We start from the raw sequence: 23,239 nt of genomic DNA on the forward strand, positions 1-23,239 counted from the left end.
TAACCATAAAGGTAAACAAAAAACTACCAAAAACACAAATCTAACATTAATTATAACCCTAAACCGAACCATAACACTAAGCAAACTGTAACCCGAATCCTAACTACAAACTAACCTCAATCCAAACCCTAAACTTACCCGAAAAACACACCTAACAAAACCATAAACCAAACTTAATCCTAACACTAACACTAATGCTAACACTGAACTTAACCCTACCCCTAAAGACTAACCATAACCCTAAGCCTAAGCCTAACCCTAAACAAAACCAAACCCTAGCACAAATCCTAACGCTAACCTTAACCCTAACACAAACTCTTAGCCTAAACTTAACCCTTAACCAAACCCTAAACCTAACCTCTAACCAAACCCTAACCCAAACCATATCCATAACCTAAGTCTAACCCTAACGACTACCTAAGTCTAACCCTATGTAGTGGGTTGACCTGGGCCGGATGCCAGACACCTACCAAAGCTGCTCACTCACTCCCCTCCATAGCTGGACAGATGAGAGAAAATTTAACAACGGGTTCATGGGTTGAGATAAGGACTGGGAGTGATCACTCATTAAATACCATCAAGGGAAAAACAGGCTCTAATTAGAGATATGAAGAGAATTTATTACTAACAAAATCAGAGCAAGATAATGAGAAGTAAAACAAGACCCTTAAAAACATCTTCCCCACCTCCCACCCTTCCCTCCTTCCCACCGATGGTGCAAGAAGACAGGGAATGGGGGTGTCCCGATTTGAGACAAATTCGGAGTAACGTCCAAAATGAACATCCTCTGATAGAAGGCAGGTTACAGCCACCCCTCCCTGACCAGGTTCGGAAAGAATTTTTCCTTGGAGGAAAGTGAAAAAAAAAGTTATTTATTTAACAAGCAGAGTGCACACAGGCACAGAAAAAAAGAATAATGCTAAATAATAAAACCTCTCACTGTGGAGACAACCTGGTAAAATTCAAAGTCCTTTGTAGGCATGGCTCTGCTCTCTCTCTTCCAGAGCTGGGGTTCAGTGCGGGCCCCTCCAGGCTGTGGTGCAAGGCCTCCCAGTAATGTTCTGGTGTTGGTGAACAGTCCAGAAGAGAAGAAGAAGCCAAAGTCCCAGGAAACCCTCTTTTCTCAGCTAATGGACGAAAAGCTAGCTAAAAAGCAAGAGAATGCCACTCTCTTCTCTGCTGCAGAAGCCGAGAGCTGAGAAGCGAGCTATCTCTGTTTTGAACACAAAGTGCTGAAAAAATTCCACCGGCTCTCCCCCCTCTCCCGGAGCTAGCTTTAAAGGCACAGAACTCATTACTGGCATAGGGCAGACAATAGGGAATACAGTATCATAAAGTCACCCCAGAACAGGGGGTTATGAGCAGTTCATCACTTGTGGTTTCCTCCACTGCTCAGGGAGAGGAGTCATTCCTCTGCTGCACTGTGGGGCCCCTCCCACAGGAGACAGTTCTCCACTAACTTCTCCAATATGACTCCACCTCACAAGCAACAGTTCTCTGTAAACCTCTCCAATGTGAGTCCATCCCACAGGCCACAGTCTTCCCCTCAAACTGCTGTAGCATGAGTCACTCTGACCATATTTGGTGAGTGATCTGTCCTGGTCCTTACCTCAACTCATAAACCCTTTGTTATTGTACTAGTTTGAAAACAAACCAGTGGGAGGCACCAAGTCAGAATAACAATTTAATGGGGAAAATTAAAGAAAAGGCAAAAAAGTAAAAGAAAACACTGTTTCAAACTGACAGTCAAGATACAACCTGAGTCCCTGTTAGGCAGGGTGGTGGTAGCAGTCTGGTAGAATGGTGGCTGCAGTCCTCTGAAGCGGTGATCCTGTAGAAAAAAGGGTCTGCTCTTCCTCAGAAAGTCCAGCGGTGGCTGTGTAGCTTCTGTCCTCTGGAAATCCAGTGGAAAGGGTTGTCTCTGGTGTTCAGAATCTCAGATTATATCCACGATGGGATGCTTGGTTCCTCCCTCTGGGTGGAGCATCTCACAATGGGGTAATGAGTCATGAGGCCAAGTGTTGATTAGGCTCATTAACAGAAGATAGTCCGGAGGGAGTTATCTCTGAGTCATGCGGCAGGACAATGATGGGCCATTAACAGCAAGATAGTCTGGGGGGAGGAGGCAAGGAAACACTGCCCCACCTGATTTCAACAGCTCATGAGGATGGTAATAGAACACACTGCAACCCAGGACAGTTTTATTTTCCCTTCCCTGTCCAGCTGCAGAGGTGAGTGAGAGAGCAGCTTTGGTGGGTGCCTGGCATCCAGCCAGCATCAACCCATGATCTTTACCTTTTGTGCCTCCAATTCTACTCTCCAGCCTGATGAAGGGGGAGGGGGGAGTGAGTGAGTGGCATGTGATTTGGAGTGTTTCAGTGCGAACACTAAATTGGGGAAAACCATTCCTAAACCACTACAGCCTTATTTGGCGCCCAACATAGGGTGAAAAGGGTTGAGATAGCAACAGATCTGCCCAGAGCTGGTTGGAAACAAGTTTGATCTAAGCATTTGTGTATTAGGTGCAGAGCCACTGGTCACAGTGTTGCATTGTCTGTTCATGTGGTAGTAGTACCTAAGGCCGTATACATTGCAATATATGCACTATGTGCCCATCATGGTGCTCTTTTTCAGAGCAGGGTGATGCCTTTTCCTGGTCTTAAAATCAAGAGTCAAACACGGTTAGAAGGAAAAAGGGGATTTTACCTTGGTATTTATTTTAAGGATCCTTAGGTGTACTGCATCCAGGTCAAATGCACCGAAATGCACACGACAATGCCTACCCCCAAAAGATCTGGTATAACATTATAGGTCTTATTAATTAGCATATCTATCAAAAATTCTCCAATGAGAGGCTTGAATGAGCCCTCCTCCTCAAGGAACCTTCCCCTGGATGGTTCTATCTTAGTTTACAAAATGTGTTCTGGAGAGGACCTTGGGTTCTGGGGCACACTGATCCCTAGCTACGAAGCTTCTAAAATGTTTAGTCTCTTAGCTTGACAAACAAGTCCAAGAATGTAGGCAAAAAGCACTAGGAATACAGAAGTTGTAACAAGGTATAACAGGGGTATAAAAGAGAAGGCAAAAAATCTTCATGGCATCATTTCCCCCCTTTTAGAGACTAACAAAACTTTACTGAGTGTAGTCTTAACATTACCCGCAGAACTGGTTTACACAACTGGCTGCTCTACAGGCTATTACACAGATAATAACTACATTTACAACTATTATGAATATTTCTTTTACCCAGGCCCAGTTTGGTAACCATGAGGTGAGGGTATCAAAAATATGATTAAATTTAAAGGTGTTATTTCTGGAGGCTACTTCATGTAGAATTTGAGTTCTCTTTCAAATTTCATCCAAATCTTTCTTAATTCTCCCACTTTGGTCTACATAAGAACAACAGGTGGTATTGACAATAGAACATACACTTCCTTGTGCAGCAAGTATGAAATTGAGAGCTATCCTGTTTGGCATAACTACACGAGACAGACTGTCAACTTCCTCCTTGTACTAGTTTGAAAACAAACCAGTGAGAGGCACCAAGTCAGAATAACAATTTAATGGAAATTAAAGAAAAGGAACAGAAAGTAAAAGAAAACACTGACAGAGTCAAGATACAACCTGAGTCCCTATTAGGCAGGGTAGTGGTAGCAGTCTGGTGGAATGGTGGCTGCAGTCCTCTGAAGTGGTGATCCTGTAGTAGAAGGGGTCTGCTCTTCCTCTGAAAGTCCAGCGGTGGCTGTGTAGCTCCTATCCTCTGGAAATCCAGTGGAGCCAGTGTCTTTGGTGCTCAGAGTCCCAGTTATATCCACGATGGGATGCTTGGTTCCTCCCTCTGGGTGGAGCATCTCACAATGGAGTAATGAGTCATGAGGCCAAGTGTTGATTAGGCTCGTTAACAGAAGATAGTCTGGAGGGAGTTATCTCTGAGTCATGCAGCAGGACAATGATGGGCCATTAACAGAAAGATAGTCTGGGGGGAGGAGGTAAGGAAACACTGCCCCACCTGATTTCCACAGCTCATGAGGATGGTAATAGAATACACCTCAACCCAGGACACTCCTGTAAGGCTGAAATTGCATCTGCAGTATGCTGCTCAATACGTTCAATGACAGCCGAGATGTTTACAATTGCTCTCTCCAGTTCAACCACTCCATAAGAAGGCATGAGAGCTCTGACTATGCTATGGAAAAGTGTGGGATGTTCAATGAGGGGATTAAGAGATCTTTTTCTCCTCTCATTTGGTTTTTCAAGATGGTCAAATATTGTTATATTTGGGACTACAGCCCCATTGGCACAAGCCTGGTCTTTGTTCACAGGCATAACTTTCCAGGACTTATCACCACATATCCAATACAACCCGCTCCCAAATGGCTGAGCCAGTCTCCACCTTGTCAATTTCATCTTTGCTGCAATTCTTGGGTCTATTATTTCCCTGAAATGGGTCTGATGACAATATGAAGGAAGAACAGCTTTTCCTGTGGCGTTTACAATTGCACAAGGAACTTTATAGCTTGCACGCTCTACCAGGCCACTCAGGGAAATGGGGGGCAGAAGGGTGCTATTAACTGGTTCTCATGCTTCAGTGCGGTTCTCTTCCAATAAAATGCCAATCAATGGCCAGTGACCCTTCCCATCTAGGGGTGGTAACTGAGTACAGATCCAGCAATCACTTTTATTAAGAATTTGGGACACATATTGGACCACAGTCTTATGCAAATCATGGGGCGAACTTTGATCTATGGTTACCAGTCGGGCAAACAGCAAACATGTAAAAAACAGTTTAAACTGCATCCTTCTGATTTGTATCAGTCTCTGTCTTCTTCGTAGTTTCGGGAGCAGAAGCTTTCTTCACCCTGGAGTAGTGAATCCATGGTCCCTTGCCTGCAACCTTGACTGCAGTAAAAGTGGCCAGCAAAACTTGGAATGGTCCCTTCCACTTGGCTTGCAAGGGGTCGCTGTCCCACCACTTGATGTAGACCCAGTCTCCAGGCTGGAATGGATGAGCAGGTGTGTCCAATCCTATTGGTTTGGATAACACAACGAATCTCTGCAGCTTCTGCAAAGTGGAACTCAGAGCCATTAAATATTTCTGCAAATCATTTTTACCTTTCATATGAATTTCCCCTGGGATGTGTGGAACCTGGTATGGCTTGCCATATAATATTTCATAGGGACTGATGTTGTCCCTTCTCCTTGGCTGTATGCGGACTCTCAGCAAGGCTATAGGCAGGGCTTGAACCCTTGTCATGGATGTCTCTTGACAAATCTTGCAAATCTGGGTTTTGAGGCTTCTATTCATGTGTTTAACTTTGCCACTTGCCTGGGGCCTGTATGGTGTGTGCAGGTCCCAGGTAAGACTCAAAATCTTGCTAACTTTCTCAACTACTGTTGCAACAAAATGTGCTCCCTTATCTGATGACATTCTCAAAGGAACCTTAAATCTTGGTATTATATGATTGAGCAAAGCTTTCACTACTTCTTTTGCTGTGTTGGTGCAACAGGGGTGTAGTGGTTTGGTCTAAAATACTCATTACTGTTTATCTTCTGTGAGATAAGAATTAGGAGAAATGCAAAGCAGGCACCAACTTGAATGAATATAAAGAAGTTTATTAACAGACCTAAAAGAAGAAAAGAAAAGAAAAAAAAAATTATACCACCTTTAGAACTCTCCTCCTCCTCCCCCCACCTTCCTCCCTTCTCCCACTGACAATGTAAAGACAACCCTTAAGATGTTTAGTCTGTTTACCACTTCCATAATAACCTTGTTCAGTCCATTAGAAAGAGAAGTCTCTTTTTGCTCATGCTATGAAAACAGTATCACACTGAGACAGCCACCCACTTCCAAATATTGTTCAGTCCATTTAGGAAGAGGAGTCTCTCTGCTTGCGATGTGAGTCCCATCCCCCGACTTGCAGCTTTTCCCGCAACTGCTTTCGAGGGTCCACTCTTGAAGTTTTTCGGGGTACAATTTTAAGGTTGAGCTGTTCAGAAAAAAAACAGAGGCCCTTCTCCTTCCCTGGGAGCAAAGGGTCATCTTCATCTTTAAGACTATCACTGGAAGCATCTCTAGGAATTGAGGTTTTTCTCCTTTCCTCTTTGGAGCAAAAGTCCTCATCTGGTTCATCTGGTTCATCTCTCTCTGTCCAAACTTCTCATGAAATTACAGCTGCATCAGCATCTGCCTATCTCAGCGCAGGTGCTTCTGCTTACGAGTTGAACACTCCACCCCCCATATCTTCATGAAGTTACAACGGGATACTCTGATATATCATAGCTTCACAACAGACTTTCAGCTTTAAGCATCTCCTCTCTCTCTTCCCTCAGGTTTTCAGCTCTTCACAGCAATAAAAGGGTTAATCTCACCTCAGCCTTGCAGCTGGAATGTGGCTTATCGCAGTTGTTCACCTGACCTCTGCCGGGCAGAGGTGCCGCTTTGCTGAATCTCGGCCGCAGTGGAGAGGGGGGGGATTCCGAGCCGCTCCGGCTGCCCACGGCAAGGCAGTGGGGGGGGGTTCCATGGCTGGAACAGGCCCATGGCTCCAGGCTGGCCGTGGCCCGGCCCGGCCTGGCCCAAGCAGGGCCTGGCCGGGCCTGCTGGCCCCTGCACGGGGCCTGCAGCCACCTGTCCCAGCGCCGGGAACGAGAGAGAGCTTGGGGGGGAGTTTGTCTATTCTTAAGTGTGGATCACAGAGGCGGTCACAACTTTAAGTGGCTTAAAGAATTGTCCATATTCAAACTGGCCAGCTGATAGGTTCTATCAGGTCCCAGAGGAAGCTGTAAGCACCCCTTAGCAAGGATATCCCTTCCGGGACTATGCTTGCTAACCTATGACAAGGGGAAAGCCTCAGGCCATCTACTGAAGGTGTCAACCAGTACCAGTATATACCTGCATCCCTCTTTGCATGGCATCTCAGCAAAATCTATTTGCCAATAATCTCCTGGGAGATCTCACTGTTAACACAACTCTCTTGCTTGTGTCAGGGTTGTTTTTGCAGCAGGTTTCACACTTGCTTGTTACAGATTGTACAATATCAGTCATCCCTCTCTCTATCACTACTTTCTTCAGATGTTTTAAAAGATTTTCTGTTCTCCAATGGGTACTTTCATGCTCTTTTTCGGCTATTTCCTGAAGGATCAGGGGTGGAACTACAACTTGTCCTACCGGGGTAACAGCTCACTCACCTTCTTTGATTTCAGCCTTAAGGAACATAATAAATTTGTGATCTCTCTGATCGTATTTTGAGTCAAATTATGACAAATCTATCTTTTTTTGTGGTACCACTGCAAAAATGCCCTTTTTTGCAATCTCTCTTGCTTTTTCGTCAGCAAAACAATATCCCAGTTCAGGGGCTGTTTTCTCTTTTTGATGACCCTTGCAATGCATGATAGCCACTTCTGTAGGCTTCCAAATTCTCTGTAAAAGTGCAAGAATCTGTTTAGCATGCTTAACCTCATTACCTTGAGCAGTCAGCAGGCCATGTTCCTTCCAAATAGCTCTGTGGGCATGAACAACACTGAAGGCATATTTGGAATCAGTCCATATGTTCACCTTCTTCTCTTTGCTCAGTTCTAGATCTCTTGTTAGTACAATGAGTTCAGCTTTCTGTGATGATACATCTGGAGGCAAGGCTTTTGCCTCAATGATTTTATCTGAGGTGGTTACGGCGTAACCGGTCATCCTCCTACCGTTTCTCATGAAGCTGCTCTCATCAGTGTACAATTCCCAGTCTGGATTCTTCAAAGGAACATCTTTCAGGTCTGGTCTGCTGGAATAAGTTTCCTCTATTGTCTGCAAACAATCATGGTCAAGCACACTGTCAAGTAATGTGGATGATATAAACATGGCAGGGTTTACCAGAGAAGTTGTCTTTAGAGTAACATCATCTTGTTCTAACAACACAGACTGGTATTTGAGCATCCTGCTAGGGGAGAGCCAGTGTCCCCATTTTTGCTCCAGTATATTTATCACTGCATGGGGTACATACACAACAATGTGCTGCCCAAGGGTGAATTTACGGGCCTCCTGTATCAGAAGGACTGTTGCTGCCACAGCTTTCAAGCATCCTGGCCAACCCTGGGCTACATTGTCTAGTTGTTTTGAGAAATAGGCCACAGCTATTCCCTGGTCTCCAAGGTGCTGTGCCAGTACCCCCAGAGCAACATTCAGTCGCTCATGTGTAAAGAGTTCAAAAGGTTTAGTCAAGTCTGGCAGCCCCCAGAGCTGGGGCTGACATCAAGAAATGTTTCAGCTGTTTAAATGCAGCCCTGTCATTCTCTGTCCATGTTGGAGGAACCCAGAGTGCCAAGATTATTTCTCTGCCTGTTTTTAAGGGTTTTTACCCCCCTGGACAACACTGGTATAGCTTTAAACCTTGGAAAAAATTACCAACAGTCAGACAACAGCTAGAAAATACAGTGGTGTGAATTAGGTTATAGACTACTATGTAAGATTGTCACAGGATGAAAAATTTTGAGGTTTTAGGCTTCTCTTTATAGTATATTGATAAGAGTAAAAAATACCAAAATGGAGGATTGTTGTTGTTCTCTAAACCTTCTCCTTCTTCTACCACTCCATATTTTGCCGTAAAAGTAGTTTGGATTGATTGGATAGAAAATTCCGCAGTTCCTAGTCGTGTTACTGAATAATTGGTAAGAAAGTAAAAATAATGTACGTTTTTAGTAACTATTGGTTAAAATGTCTTTAAAAGGCTGTGTAAATCTTGATAATGGCTTTCTCTCCTGCTTTTCCTCCCTCCATGCTGTACCTGGGTCACGCTAGTGGCTCAGTTTCTCTGATAAGACTTAATAAACAACTATCTAGAAGGACTGAAACTACAGAAGACTTCTCGTTTTATCTTTTAAGCGCCTTGCAAGGACTTTCAGCAAATCCTCCCCGTCAGGAGAGACTCGATTTATGGCACGCTAAAGTGTCAAATGGTGCTCCATGTTCGACCTCCACGGAACGACGCAACCCAGAACCTTTTGGACGGCAGACCGTGACCATAACACCGACGAAAAGACTACCCCGGGGTCGGCCTTGAAGCTCCAGGATCTCCTAACCTCGGTGCACAGGGGGGAGGAGCAGCCGTGGACTGCTGGACCGAACTCGGACTGGAACTTCACGAGCCGGTTAACATCAATCAAACACACGGTAAACTGTCCAAAACTAGACCAAGAAACTAATCATGGCTGCAGTTCCGTCCCATGCCGAGGAAAATGTGGTCCGTAGTTTTGAAAACCTGATTCGAAACCATCCCTTACCAATATCTAAAAAAGAAATACGTAGCTTGTTGTCCTGGGTGAAAGCTGAATTTCCAGATGCCATAATTGGAGATTTATATTTACCATCTTTTTGGGAGAAAGTTAATACTATTCTATATAATTACGCCAGCATAAAAGACGAAACGGCTCAAAAATTAATTCCAGCAGCTAGAGTAATTCATGAAACGTTTTTGGATGTGGCACCTCCTGCTTCTGAGGAAGAGGAGATGTTTAAATTTCCTGCGCAAGCTGCACTTACACCCGTGAAAGCAGCGGGACATTTCAAAACCCCGCTCAAACACTCCCCACCCTCAGAAACGGGACAGGGACCCAATGTTCGTGCAAAAGTCCCCTCGACTATTATCGAAAGCGGTTATGAGTTCCTGCAGACACCGCAGGCGGTGGGGGGGGGGGGGGGGGGGAGCGTGGCCATTCCGGAGGCGAAATGAGCATTTTTGCTGGAACCGAAGTTAAAACTTAATCGGACTGGCAGAGGAGCATGATACGCTAGTTTTAGAATTTCCTTCACGCACACAGACCCGGGGAGGAGACGGGGGGGCCCGGCCACCTCCCTTAAAATGGAGCCTGCCTCGGAGGGCGTGGTTTCCATCTCGCCCGAACAATCCGTTACCACAGAAGCCAGAGGCAGGTCCCTACCTCCCGAGCCTGGGGTCCTCCCAGCAGATGAGCCATGCGCGAGGCCAGAGGCAGTCCCAGAGCTTCCATCTGGCCCTACCGTTACCTCTGCGCGGCCCAGATTCGCGGCCGCTTCCGGGTTTGAACTATCTAGAAGCACTGAAACTACAGAAGACGTCTCGTTTTATCTTTTAAGCGCCTTGCAAGGACTTTCAGCAAATCCTCTCCCATCAGGAGAGACTCGATTTATGGCATGCTAAAGTGTCACGTGATTGTCTCCTTTTCAGCTGCTTTAAGGACCTCATACAAAGGTCTTACCAGTAGCCCGTAGTTTGATATCTATAGGCGACACTAACTTATCCTCAGGAAGGCCTGCATCTCCCTTACGGTATGGGGCTCTGGAAGTCGACAGGTGGCTTCTTTCCATTCTCTGCTGAGTTGTCAATGTCCACAAAAAATTTCCAGGCTCAGGTATACTACTGTTTCTCTGGCAACTTGTGCCTTCTCTTTCGAGACCTGATACCCACTTTGGCCTAAAAAGTCCAACAGACTTACTGTGAGCTGGATGCAGTCATCTCCCGTCTTGGCTGATATCAAGATGTCATCAACATATTGGAGAATGGTTCTTCCTGGTTCTTTTTTGCTCCAGGTCTCCAGCTCCTTTGCCAGTTGGTTTCCTGTCATAGGTTAGCAAGCTGAGTCTTGGAAGTGATGTTCTTACAGCTTCCTCTATGACCTAATAGAACCTATCAGATGGCCAGTTTGAATATGGACAATTCTTTAAGCCACTTAAAATTGTGACCACCTCTGTGATACACACTTAAGAATAGAGAAACTTCCCCCCCAAGCTCTCTTTCGTTTCCAGCACTGGGACAGGTGGCTGCAGGGCCCGAGAGGGGCCCAGTGGGCCCGGCCCGTGCTCGGGCCGGCCAGGCCAGGCCACGGCTCCAGGATGACCCCCCTCAGCAGGGCTGTGGGCAGCCAGAGCAGCTTGGCTCCCCCCCCTCTCCACTGCGGCCAAGATTTCAGCGAAAAGCAGCACCCATTGTCTGGCAGAGGTCAGGTGACCAACAGCGATAAGACACATTCCAGCTGCAAGGCCGAGGTGAGATTAACCCTTTTATTGCTGTGAAGAGCTGAAAACCTGAGGGAAGAGAAAGAGGAGATGCTTAAAGCTGAAATTCTGTTGTGAAGCTATGATATATCAGAGTATCCCGTTGTAATTTCATGAAGATATGGGGGGTGGAGCGTTCAACTCGCAAGAAAAAGCACCTGCGCTGAGATAGGCAGATGCTGACGCAGCTGTAATTTCATGAGAAGTTTGGACAGGGAGAGATGGAAGCGATGAGGACTTTTGCTCCAAATGGGAAAGGAGAAAACCTCAGTTCCTAGAGATGCTCCCAGAGATAGTCCTAAAGATGAAGATGAGGAAGACCCTTTGCTCCCAGGGAAGGAGAAGGGCCTCTGTTTCTTTGTTTCTGAACGGCTCAACCTTAAAATTGTACCCCAAAAAACTTCAAGAGTGGACCCTCGAAAGCAGTTGCGGGAAAAGCTGCAAGTCAGGGGAAGGGACTCGCATGCGAGCAGAGAGACTCCTCTTCCTAAATGGACTGAACAATATTTGGAAGTGGGTGGCTGTCTCATTGTGATACTGTTTTCATAGCATGGGCAAGAAGAGACTTCTCTTTCTACATGGACTGAACAAGGTTATTATGGAAGTGGTAAACAGACTGAACATCTTAAGGGTTGACTTTTTACATTGTCAGTGGGAGAAGGGAGGAAGGTGGGGGGAGGAGGAGAGTTCTGAAGGTGGTATAATTTTTTTCCCCCCTCTTTTAGGTCTGTTTAATAAACTTCTTTATATTCTTTCAAGTTTGGTGCCTGCTTTGCGTTTCTCCTAATTCTTATCTCACAGAAGATAAACAGTAATGAGTATTTTGGGCCAAACCGCTACATTTCCAAATATGGTCAGGCTGTTTTTGAATTCCTGTGGTTAAACTGTCCAGGTGAGCTGGGTCTTTCTCCCTGTTTCAGGATTCTTCCACTCAAAAGCAAAGAGTTCTTGGCTATTCTTATGCACAGGAATGCAGAAAAAGGCATCCTTGAGATCTAAAACAGTGAACCACACTAATTTGTTTGTTAGTGTTTTCAAGGGTGTGTGGAAGGATTCGCTACCACTGCGTGTATGTCCTCTGTTATCTTGTTAATTTCCCTCCAATCTTGTACCAATCTGTAGCTTTTACCATCAGCTTTCTTTGCTGGCAAGATTGGTGTGTTGTGCTTGGATTCACATTATACTAACAACCCAAATTTGAGAAACTTCAATCACAGGTACTAATCTCTTGCGAGCTTCTAATTTCAGAGGATATTGTCTTTGCCTTACTGGTGTAGCCCCTGCTTTGAGTGTGATACTCACAGGTTCAGCTTTTTTAGATCTCCCAGGAGAATCATTGGCCCACACTATTTGAATGACAGCCTCTTCAACTTCTTTGGGAATTTTTCCATGGCATTCCTGTACAAGTATAGCAGCTGCTTTGATAATTTTAGATTCTGGGATTATAACTTTCACTCCCCCTTCCTTTGAAAACTTAATTTCTGCTTCCACTTTTTCCAGTAAATCCCTGCCCAATAATGGCATTGGGGAATTTGGCATATACAGGAACTGGTGAGTGACCCAGTGTTTTTTCAGTTTAAATTTTAAATGTTGGAGAAAAGGCCTTGTTTCATTTACCCTCATAGCTCTGATCATATCCACAGTGTCTTGACTCAGTTTACCTTTTAAAGTATTTAACACAGAATATATTGCTCCTGTATCAACTAGAAATTCAACATCATCATTCCCTAGCTTAGCTACAACCGAAGGCTCTACTGGGGCAGTTGCCTTCGGTCCCTGTCAGTCCGTATTTACAGTTAGTTCCAGAAATGGGGGCTTCTTTTCTGCTCGTGATGGACACTCATTTTTCCAGTGCCCCCGCTTCTTGCAAATTACGTACTGGTCCTCAGCTAGGGAAAAAGGGGGACCCCTTTTTGATGTGTTAGATGACTTTCTCTTATCATACTTCTTCTTGTGGTGGGGTTTATGATGTTTATCTTTGTTTGTTGAGTCTTTGTTCTGGTATACCTTCCAGGCTACATTCAACAATTTACTTATGTCCAGTGGCCCATCTATCTTTTGCAGCTTTTTCTTTATGTCATTAGCAGATTGGCCTATAAACAGGTAGGCCAGGTAGAACTTCTGCTCAAGTGAGTCATGGTCTAGGGTAGTGTATTTTTGTGCAGCTTCTTTGAGCCTATTCAGAAACTCTGTGGGGGTCTCATTTGGAATCTGTTTGATCTCATATAACCTAGCCCAATTCACTGGTTTAGGAATGGCACATTTTAACCCAACAACCACCCATTTTTGGTATTTCTTCAGCTTTTCTATCTGTTCTGGGACATTGGGATCTCAGCCGGGGTTTGCTAGGGGATAGATATTATTAACTGACCCCTGGAGATTCTCAGCTGTAATTTGAGTTTCTATAGGAGATATAGCAGCTTTGTTGACCATTTCTTTTTCTGTGTTATCCAATAATTCATCTAGCATAACATTTAGATCACTCCAATCTGGGTTTGGGGATTTTATGGCCATTTCCACATGCATATCTACTCTCTCCGGGTTGTCCTTGTACTTCCCAATTGAGTTTTTCCACTGCTGTAATTCTCTGAGGGAAAACGGTGTCTTTATATAAATCACTCCTTGATTTCCCACAGCCTGTCTCAGAGGTGCTTCTAATGTAGGTTCTTCCTCCCCCCCTTTATCTGTTTTGGACCTTGTGTGTTTAGCGACGGGACTGACTGCTCTCATAGCTTCTCGGGCTATCTTCCCCCTTTTTCTACCACCCTCCCCGTGAGAACCATCTGTATCGGAATCATCTCATTCACTTTTAATTGAAACTACTTCATTTGTATTAAAGATAGTTCCAGACAAATGTTGATCAGGGACTGTCTTGCTTTTAACGGCAGTGGAGGAGTAAGGAGGCAGGGGCTAATAGCAGCTTCTTATGTCCCTAGCTCCGCAAGAGCCGCCTGGGTTGGGGCCATCCTGTCTGCCCCCAGCTTTAACACTGCCTGTGCTGCAGGGTGGGGAGAGCGAGCGGCTCTTCCTGTCTCTAGCTTGGAAACCTGCTGTTCGCTGCCCTGGGGAAGGCACTTGCAACCGCCTGTGCTCATTTTTGCCTTCACTTCCATGTTTGGGGAACTCGGGGAAAGGGGGTCAGCCTTCCCCTTCCCCTCCCCCATCCTCACCTCTGGAAAAGTCAAGGGGCAGTGGCCAGTCTGCTCCTTCTCCGCCTCTCCGGCGGTCAGGGGGCGATGGCATGCTCCCCTCTCTCTCTCCTCCATGCCCGCTCTCTGCTCTTGACGAGACTGGGGGCGGGGGGGGGGGCCCGCGCTGCTCCTCTGGCTTGGAGCTGGCAGCTCGCTCCCTCCCCCTCCCCCGCTCGGACGGCGGCGGAGGCGGCAGCACCGCCGCTCTTTCATCTCCTACTTGTGCGGGCTGCCCCGGCAGCAGACGCGGCGGCATAGGAGCCGCCTCCGTGCCCTGCCCCCACCCCCACCTGTGCGTACTGGCCGGGTGGTTGAACGGGGGGGGAGACCCCCCCCGCCATTGCGCAAAGCTGGTGCCACCATATCTACATCTGTCATATCGATCTCTGTTCGTATTCGTAGGCGAGTTAGCTCGCTGCAGCTTTTTCTCTCCCCTCCTCTTTCTAAAAGTCATTTCCATGGTACTTTTCTCTACTACATATGCTTCTTCCCTGTTCAGATGCATAGTAAAAAGTTCTGCATATCTTAGTTCATCAAACCTACGTAATGATCTCACTTCTACCATCAGGTCATTAATGATATCATTTTCTAAGCTACCAAAGCGAAGCCATTTTCTCTGACTTAAAGTCGGCTAAACTCTTGTGGACAGTCTGATTAACTCTCGTGTGTCTAGAGTAGTTCTCCACCCTGTCAGCCATTTCCAGTGTTTTATTATCAACTCTAACAGGCTGTTAGGAGGGATTTTCTCATTTTCATCTGAAAAAACACCACCCATGTTTGCTCACAGACAGGAAAACACTGCCAGAGGGAAGCTTTTAACTCCAGAATTCAGCCTGCAATCTGGCCTCGGAATTCTGACTCCCCAGGCAGTTTATCTAGCTTACTGCACAAACTACAGCACTTTAAAATACTAAAAAGCAACTAGTTTTAGCAAACAGTAAATGCGCACACAAATCTGGTCTCAACAGGATTCAAACCCTCAACCTCCCAAGCTCCCAACAAACTAACCAACCAGCCAACCAACCTCTCAAACCTCTGAGCTACTCCTGCAGCTGCATGGAGGACAGCCTCTGGGCTCTTGTGGATTCTACGGAGGGCGTCCCCTCCTTTCCACAGTTTGCAGGGGAAAGGTTTAAGCTTTCCCCTTCCGTGGGCTTCTCTGCCCTTAACTTTTCCACCTCCTTCGGAGGTCTCCTTCCCTAGTGCTAGCACAATATCGCTCCCTTTTAAACTCATTTTCCTTTCTGTGCTTCTGCCTTTCCGTGCTAGGTCCTAAAGTCCTGGTCACAGTCCTGGATTGTTGCTCCAGCCCCTCTGTAATTTGCCGGCAGAGAGAGAAGAAAAGCAAGATGTGTTCTAACCCAAGACGGCAAGTTTCAAGGTCTTCAGGGTCCCTTCGTGGTTGCCAGCAACTGATGCCTTTTCCTGGTCTTAAAATCAAGAATCAAACACTCTTAGAAGGGAAAAAGGGATTTTACCTTGGTATTTATTTTAAGGATCCTTAGGTGCACTACATCCAGGTCGAATGCACCGAAATGCACACCACAACGCCTACCACCAAAAGATCTGGTATAACGTTATAGGTCTTACTAATTAGCATATTTATCAAAAATTCTCCAATGAGAGGCTTGAATGAGCCCTCCTCCTCAAGGAACCTTCCCCTGGATGGTTCTATCTTAGTTTACAAAATGTGTTCTGGAGAGGACCTTGGGGTCTGGGGCACACTATCCTCTGCCTATGAAGCTTCTAAAATGTTTAGTCTCCTAGCTGAACAAACAAGCCTAAGAATGTAGACAAAAAGCACTAGGAATACAGAAGTTGTATAAATGTATAACAGGGGTATAAAAGAAAAGGCAAAAAATCTTCATGGCATCAGGGAGAGGGATCAGGATTGCTTTGTTGCTGTACTGCATGATAGCAGCTTATGGCATGATAACATCAAGGGCAATGAGGGTAATTTGGGAGGTATATTAATTGTTGCTCTCTGTTGGGAGGAAAGGGTTAAAAACTGAAGATTTGGTGAGGAGGATGATAGAATGGTTCAAAGTGACCTTGTAGCTGGGGAGTTTAAGAATATCCGTGTGGAAAACTTCACATATTTAATGCTGATTATCCTCTGTCTGTTTTGAGAAGCAGAACTTCTGTAGAGATAATATAAAAGCTATCAGAAACTTACGAGGTATCTCTCACAGACAGGCTTGAACCTCCTGCTGGGACGGAGAGATCAAAAAGCTCAGAGGTCATAAAAGCACATGTCCTGGGTTGCAGTGTGTTCTATTACCATCCACATGAGCTGTGGAAATCAGGTGGGGCAGTGTTTCCTTGCCTCCTCCCCCCAGACTATCTTGCTGTTAATGGCCCATCATTGTCCTGCTGCATGACTCAGAGATAACTCCCTCCGGACTATCTTCTGTCAATGAGCCTAATCAACACTTGGCCTAGTGACTCATTACCCCATTGTGAGATGCTCCACCCAGAGGGAGGAACCAAGCATCCCATCGTGGATATAATCTGAGACTGAGCACCAGAGACAACCCTTCTCCACTGGATCTCCAGAGGACAGGAGCTACAGAGCCACCACTGGACCTTCTGAGGAAGAGCAGACCTTTTTATTCTACAGGATCACCGCTTCAGAGGACTGCAACCACCACCCTGCCTACCAGGGACTCAGGTTGTATCTTGACTCTGTCAGTTTGAACCAGTGTTTTCTTTTAGTCTTTCTTTTTTTCCCTTTTCTTTAATTTTCCCCATTAAATTGTTATTCTGACTTGGTGCCTCCCACTGGTTTGTTTTCAAACTAGTACAGCACAGCACTGTGATAAACTACCGACGCATGAGGCCCCTTGATATACTGGGGAGTGTCTTGGTTTGAAAGACAGGTGTCTGCTAAGGAAGGCAGGTGCCTCCCTTGGAATGGCAGATGTGACCCCCCTTCCCTCCAAGTTATTATCATTTTTAAATCAAGGGGCTTTTAGGCAAAGATGTGGGAAATAGGAATAACAGTTCTTTACTATTATATATCTATATGTGTATAACAAGTCAAACAAACAACAATAACTATGGCAGTAACAGCAAACAATCACAAACCCAGTCCCAGCCCTCTCGGCTGTCAGGCCCTTTCCCCTTGGGTGCAGTTCTGGTTGCAGCCGGCAGGGACGCTGGTGGCTCCCAGTGAGCAGGGCAGGTGCGATGGTTCCCCCGTGACTGCAGGGGGTGCTCCGGAGTGAGCTCAGGGAGCACATGGCACTGGTGGCCTGGGATCATGGGAAGGGATAGGACAAAGGCTTCACAAACCCCTGGGCAGCCGATCCTGGTGTCTGGCTGGACCCTCAGGAACAGCAGGCTGGGACGGCAGGCTGGAACGGCAGGGACGAACACAAATCCTGAGTGGCAGACGAGATGTATCCAAACTGCGGAGCTGCAGTGGGAACCCCCCGGAGGTCTGGGCAAGCAGGGTGAGCAGGGCTACAATGTAGCGATGGCTCGAAGCAACGGCGGGGGCAGGGCAGCCACAGCCTGGCTCCCAGAGGGGCAGGGAAGGTGGCTTGGGATCCCGGGATTTCTCTGGCAGAAGGAAAAGCAGCCGAAGAAGGCAGCCTCCCTCTCCGTCCAAACACCAGGGACCGACTGTCCGCACACCCAGGTGAAACAAAAGAGTAGCCAGATGCACCTCACCCCCAATGGGTAGGTCTTTTTTTTTCTTAAGTACCGAGCAATTTGTCCCCCTAGCAACACGTATGGGGAAAATTCCTTTAACAGAAAAAGAAAACCAAAAACCAGGAGAGCTCCTAAAACCCCAACAGGGAGGCAGTGGGTCCTCCTGCCCCACTAGGATCGGACTAAGCCTAATGGTATCTGCTTCCCTGATTTGTGTGCCTGCAGCCTTGCAGTGTCTCAGGACCCTTCGGTTAGCGAAGTAATGAAATAAATCTACTCTTTGCATTTCAGCTGTTGCTTGGTGGTCACCTTGGATACTTGCACATATCAACTCACACACTCTCCTACCCTTACCTCAGGCACTACATTTGGATGTCCATTAAAAACCACACCCAGCCTGTGGGGAGAATAGGGGAGGATGATTTTCCCCAGCTTTTCACCTCCTTTTCCTCCTTCAGGCCTGTTATAACAGCTTTTGCGAACTTTGAATTCCCTTTGGATGTAAAGGAAAGCATGTTCTTTTTGCCAAGTCTGCCAGGTCTCCTCAGTGCAGTCCACACCATGTTTAGAGTCAAGAAAGAGTCCTTCCCTGTGAGACTGTGGGGTCCCTCCCACGGGAGACAGTTCTCTGTGAACTTCTCCAGCGTGGGTCCACTCTCATGAGCAGCAGACCTGCCACACCTGCTGCAATGTGAATTCCCCCCATGGGCAAACAGCCCTCCCAAAACTGCTTTGACATGGGTCACTCTTCCATGGGATGGAGTCCTCTGTGGGGTATGCCCAGCCCCTGCCCTGGAGGGAGGCCTGCTGAGATAAGGAGATTGCATAACCTCCCAGAAAGATCCCCTTGGAAAAGGCAGCAATTCTTGGTGAGGGTGAGAGAAAACAAGAACCATGATCCTCTGGGAGACCCTATGTAGATTTTTTTGTAACCCATTGGTTTCTACCCTCTCACACCCACCCTTGTATCCCTATAAGAGCTACCCTATTCTCCCTTAGAGATTAGAGAGCTCGTCCCTAGCCTACCCTTTGCAGAGTGCGGGACTAATAAAGCTGCCTCATGCAGAACTGCCAAATGAGCCTCTCGTCTCTCTCCTCCTGGTCTGGCCTGGGGTTGCCTCGCAGAACAAGAGCTGAAATCACTCTTGCTGAAATCACTAAAGAGCTGGCAGCCTCCCGAGACAGGCATGCTTCTGCGCAGGCACCCCAGCAGCTGAGGGAATGCCGTAGAACTCTGGAAGACTGTCCCTTGCAGGACACTCTCTCTGGTTGGTCATGGCTTCCGGGGTCTGAGCCACAGACCCCAACCCAGATGCAATAGTCCTCCAAGGATGGGCTGCTCCAGCCTGGAAGCAAGGGCTCCCTCTCTCCACCAGGACTCCCACTGGAACACAGCCTCCTCCAGGCATTCACCCCCTCCAGTTTGGGCACCTCTCCCACAGGCTGCAGGCAGATCTCTGCATCCTCTGTGGACCTCCATGGGCTGCAGGGGGACAACCTGCTTCACCATGGTCATCACCATGGCCTGCAGCAGAATCATGGTTCTGGCACCTGGAGCACCTCCTCCCCCTCCTTCTCCACTGACCTTGGTGTCTCCATGTTGTTTCCCTCACATGTTCTCACCTCCTCCTCTTCTCTGTCTAGAAGAAAAACTGAGTGCCCAATTTGTTTTGATTTTCTTCTTAAATATGTTATCAGTGAGCATATTGCCCTCATCACATTCTGCATCCACAACTGAGAAGCATGTGTATTGCAAAATGTGCTCTAGTCACTATACTGATTAGCATAAATAGAAGAATGGAGGCAAAGTTAAAATACTCTCTTGGGACATATGGCAGGAAATTCAACAGTACATTAGTTTGAGAGTTGGTAGAAGGCTTTTCTGTATTTATTCATGCCCTATTTGCAGTCCATGGCTATCCCTCCTGATTTAGGAAGGGGGATTTAATCATTTCTCAAGTAATATTTGCTTGTGTTTTATTAAGATTCTTTAATTCACTAATTAGTAAATCTGAAAAATTTAGTCAAATCATAATAATTTTAAAGCCTTCCAAGGCAGAGCTGGGAAGGTTAGTACATATTTGTATGATTTCAAATACGTATAAATTCTTATACCAACTTTCAGGAAAAAATTGGTTGAGACAAATTATACAACCGTAAGACCTTTTGTCACACCATTTTTCAGTTAAAAGACAAAACAAGTTAGATAAAAATCAAGAATATGTAGGATGCTTTAACTAATATTTGATCTCCCACCAAGTCACTTGCACTGAAAACACAAACAAATTACAAACATTAACAAACTGACAATGCAAGCAATTATGGTGACACTTTAAATTTCATTGGTTTTCATGCAGCTCTATTTCATGTGTTGGTAGGTTCCTATAAAAAGAAAGTGAATTTGCTGCTTGCAGTTTCTCTGCTCCCAAACTGTTTTCCTTATCTTCAGTGCAGGGATGTTTGACATTCATAGAAAAGAGAAAAGAAACAAACTTCCCTGGCAAAACATGCCAGAGTGAAAGAAGTTGCTAATTGCATTAACTTATTTAGGTGAAGTTTTAACTTTTATTCTATGAAGTTCTTGTTGCACCACTTTTGTTGTTTCCCACAGGTTTTCAGTGGGGTTTCCTCTGATTGATTGTTCAGTGGAGAGTGTGAGACTGCTTTTAAAAAGTTTTGCAAGAGTTGCAGTCTGTGAACTAGGCATTTGAGTTGCTTTTTTTTCCAGGGTTTTAGTAGGCTTCTGCTTTTCACCCTGGAGCAGTTCACCTTATCAGTTTGCTCCTTTTGTTCCAGTGATTTTCCTTTTGGACATGATAGAGTTCGGCAGCAAGCAACGCCACTGCCTAAAGCCTTTTAAAATAACCAATCATCTTTTTAGTAACCATTTGCTCCCTATCCAAATTTTTTTTTTGTACCAAGTCCATCCCAGGGGTAGAGAGGCAACTAACAAATTAACCAAGGAAGGACAAAAAAACATTTTCTTTACACTGGCCACCCGGGACAGGCATTTTCCCCTAAAGTTTTCCTACAGCCCCCACAGAGGAAACTGCATGACAAATACCTAAGCCTGCATAGGGACACCACCATCCCCACAAGGCAGCAGCTGCAGAATTGTCCTCAGGAGTAGAACCTGCCAATTCTAGTTCTCCACAACAAACCACAGACTGAGGGGGGGGGATCCCCACAAGATAGGAGTTGCAGAATTGGCTTCAGGACTTGAACCTGCCAATTCTGGCTCTTCACAACAAAACACATTAACTCCCAAATAAACCCTCAAATCAGTTTACTACAACCTCCACAACTTCCTCAGAGAAAGCTGCATCAGAATTCCCAAGAGTTTGGGTCCTCACAGAAGAGACCTCAATCTCCACAACCCCCTCAGGGAAGGCCGCATCAGAATCCCTAGGAGTTGCTTGATCCCTACAGAAGGAAACGACAGGAAATAATCCCCTTTAGAGGAGACCATACTATTGCCAAAGGCACTTCAGGTCAGAGAACGTTACCCTGCTCGCTGCACCAATTAAATGTCATTATCTGGTTATTAAAGTTCTTAGAAATGCCTCTGCCTGAATTAAGGTGCAAACAAGACCATATGCCAATGTCAATAGTATGGGTTTTATTTGATAGTAAATATGAGAGACAGAGAGAGAGAAAAGAGAAAAAAAAAAGAGAAATAAATAGAAAATAGGTGGGGGGGGGGACAGAAAGAGAGTGACAGAGATGGAATAAGGAAAATACCACCACTCCGTGGATACCAACGACGTTCTGTCGATCCTCTCCAGCTGGTCTTCTTGGTGGTGAAGATCCCCCTGAAAAGTATATAATCTGATGGGTTAATATTTGTTCAGGCCAGGTGGGAATGCCCTGGTACCTCCCTGGCTGAACACTTGCCTGCCCATGGGAAATACTGAATTAATTTCTTGTACTCTTCCAATTCTCTTCCTGTTTCCACTGGTGGGAGAGTGAGCGAGCAGCTGCTGCTGCTGTCTGGGGTTAAACCACACTTTTTGGCATGATTAGGATCTGTTAGTGCTGCTTAACTGGCAATGAGCAGGCTCCTGTGCTTGCCATGGGGCTCACTTCCCTGACTGTATATTAGAGTCTAGTGCTTGTTAGTGGTCACTTTCAGCTTTCACTACTTGCCATACTGCTTATCACCTCAATGTATTGTACCTGGGAACATTTTGCTAAGAGCCATGATGATGCACCTGGGTTAGCAGGTGGCCAGTGCTGCTGTTTCTGTGCTGCTCTACCAGTGTAATAGTTTGACACTGGCCAAATGCCAGGCATCCACCCTCCCCTGCCACAGCTGGGCAGAGGAGAGGAAAATTTAACAAAGGCTTCATGAGTTGAGATAAGGATCGGGAGAAAACACTCCAAGGGCAAAACAGGCTCATCTTAGAGGTACAAAGTGAATTTATTACTAACAAAATCAGAGGTGGATAATGAGAAGTAAAATAAGCCCTTAAAAAAACCTTTTCATCCCTGAACCCCTCTGTCATGGGTTAGCAAGCATAGTCCTGGAAGTGAAGTTCTTGCAAAGGGGTGCTTACAGCTTCCTCTATGACTTGACAGAACATATCAGCTGGCCAGTTTGAATATGGACAATTCTTTAAGCCACTTAAAGTTGTGACCGCCTCTGTGATCCACACTTAAGAATGCACAACCCCCTCCCACAGCTCTGTCTCATTTCCGGTGTTGGGACAGGTGGCTGCGGGCCCTGTGTGGGGGCCAGCGGGCCCAGCCCAGGCCCTGCTCAGGCCAGGCCGGGCCGGAGCATGGCCATCCTGGAGCCGGTGAGCCCTCTGCCACCCGTGGAACGCCCCCCCCCACGCAGGGCTGTGGGCAGCCGGAGCAGCCCGGCTCCCCCCCCCCTCCAGTGCGGCCAAGATTCAGCCGAAAGCTGCCCACTGCTGTCTGGCAGAGATCATGTGACCAACAGCGATAAGCGAAATTCCAGCTGCAAGGCCTAGGTGAGATTAACCCTTTTAGTGCTATGAAGAGCTGAAAACCTGAGTGAGGAAAAAGATGCTTAAAGCTGAAATTCTGTTGTAAAGCTATGATATATCAGAGTACCCATTGTAATTTCATGAAGGCATGGAGGGTGGCGCGTTCAACTTGTACTTGTGAGCAAAAGCACCTCTGATGAGCTAAGCAGATGCTGACACAGCTGTAATTTCATGAGAAGTTGAACAGGGAGAGATGGAAGCGATGGGGACTGTCGCTCCAAATGGGAAAGGAGAAAATCTCAGTTCCTAGAGATGCTCCCAGAGATAGTCCTAAAGATGAAGATGAGGAAGACCCTTTGCTCCCAGGGAAGGAGAAGGGCCTCTATTCTTAGAGATGAAATGCTCCCAGAGATGGGTGAAGA

The sequence above is a fragment of the Aphelocoma coerulescens genome (assembly GCF_041296385.1).
Source record: "Aphelocoma coerulescens isolate FSJ_1873_10779 chromosome W unlocalized genomic scaffold, UR_Acoe_1.0 ChrW_unloc_scaf_3, whole genome shotgun sequence".
NCBI classification, from domain to species: Eukaryota; Metazoa; Chordata; class Aves; order Passeriformes; family Corvidae; genus Aphelocoma; species Aphelocoma coerulescens.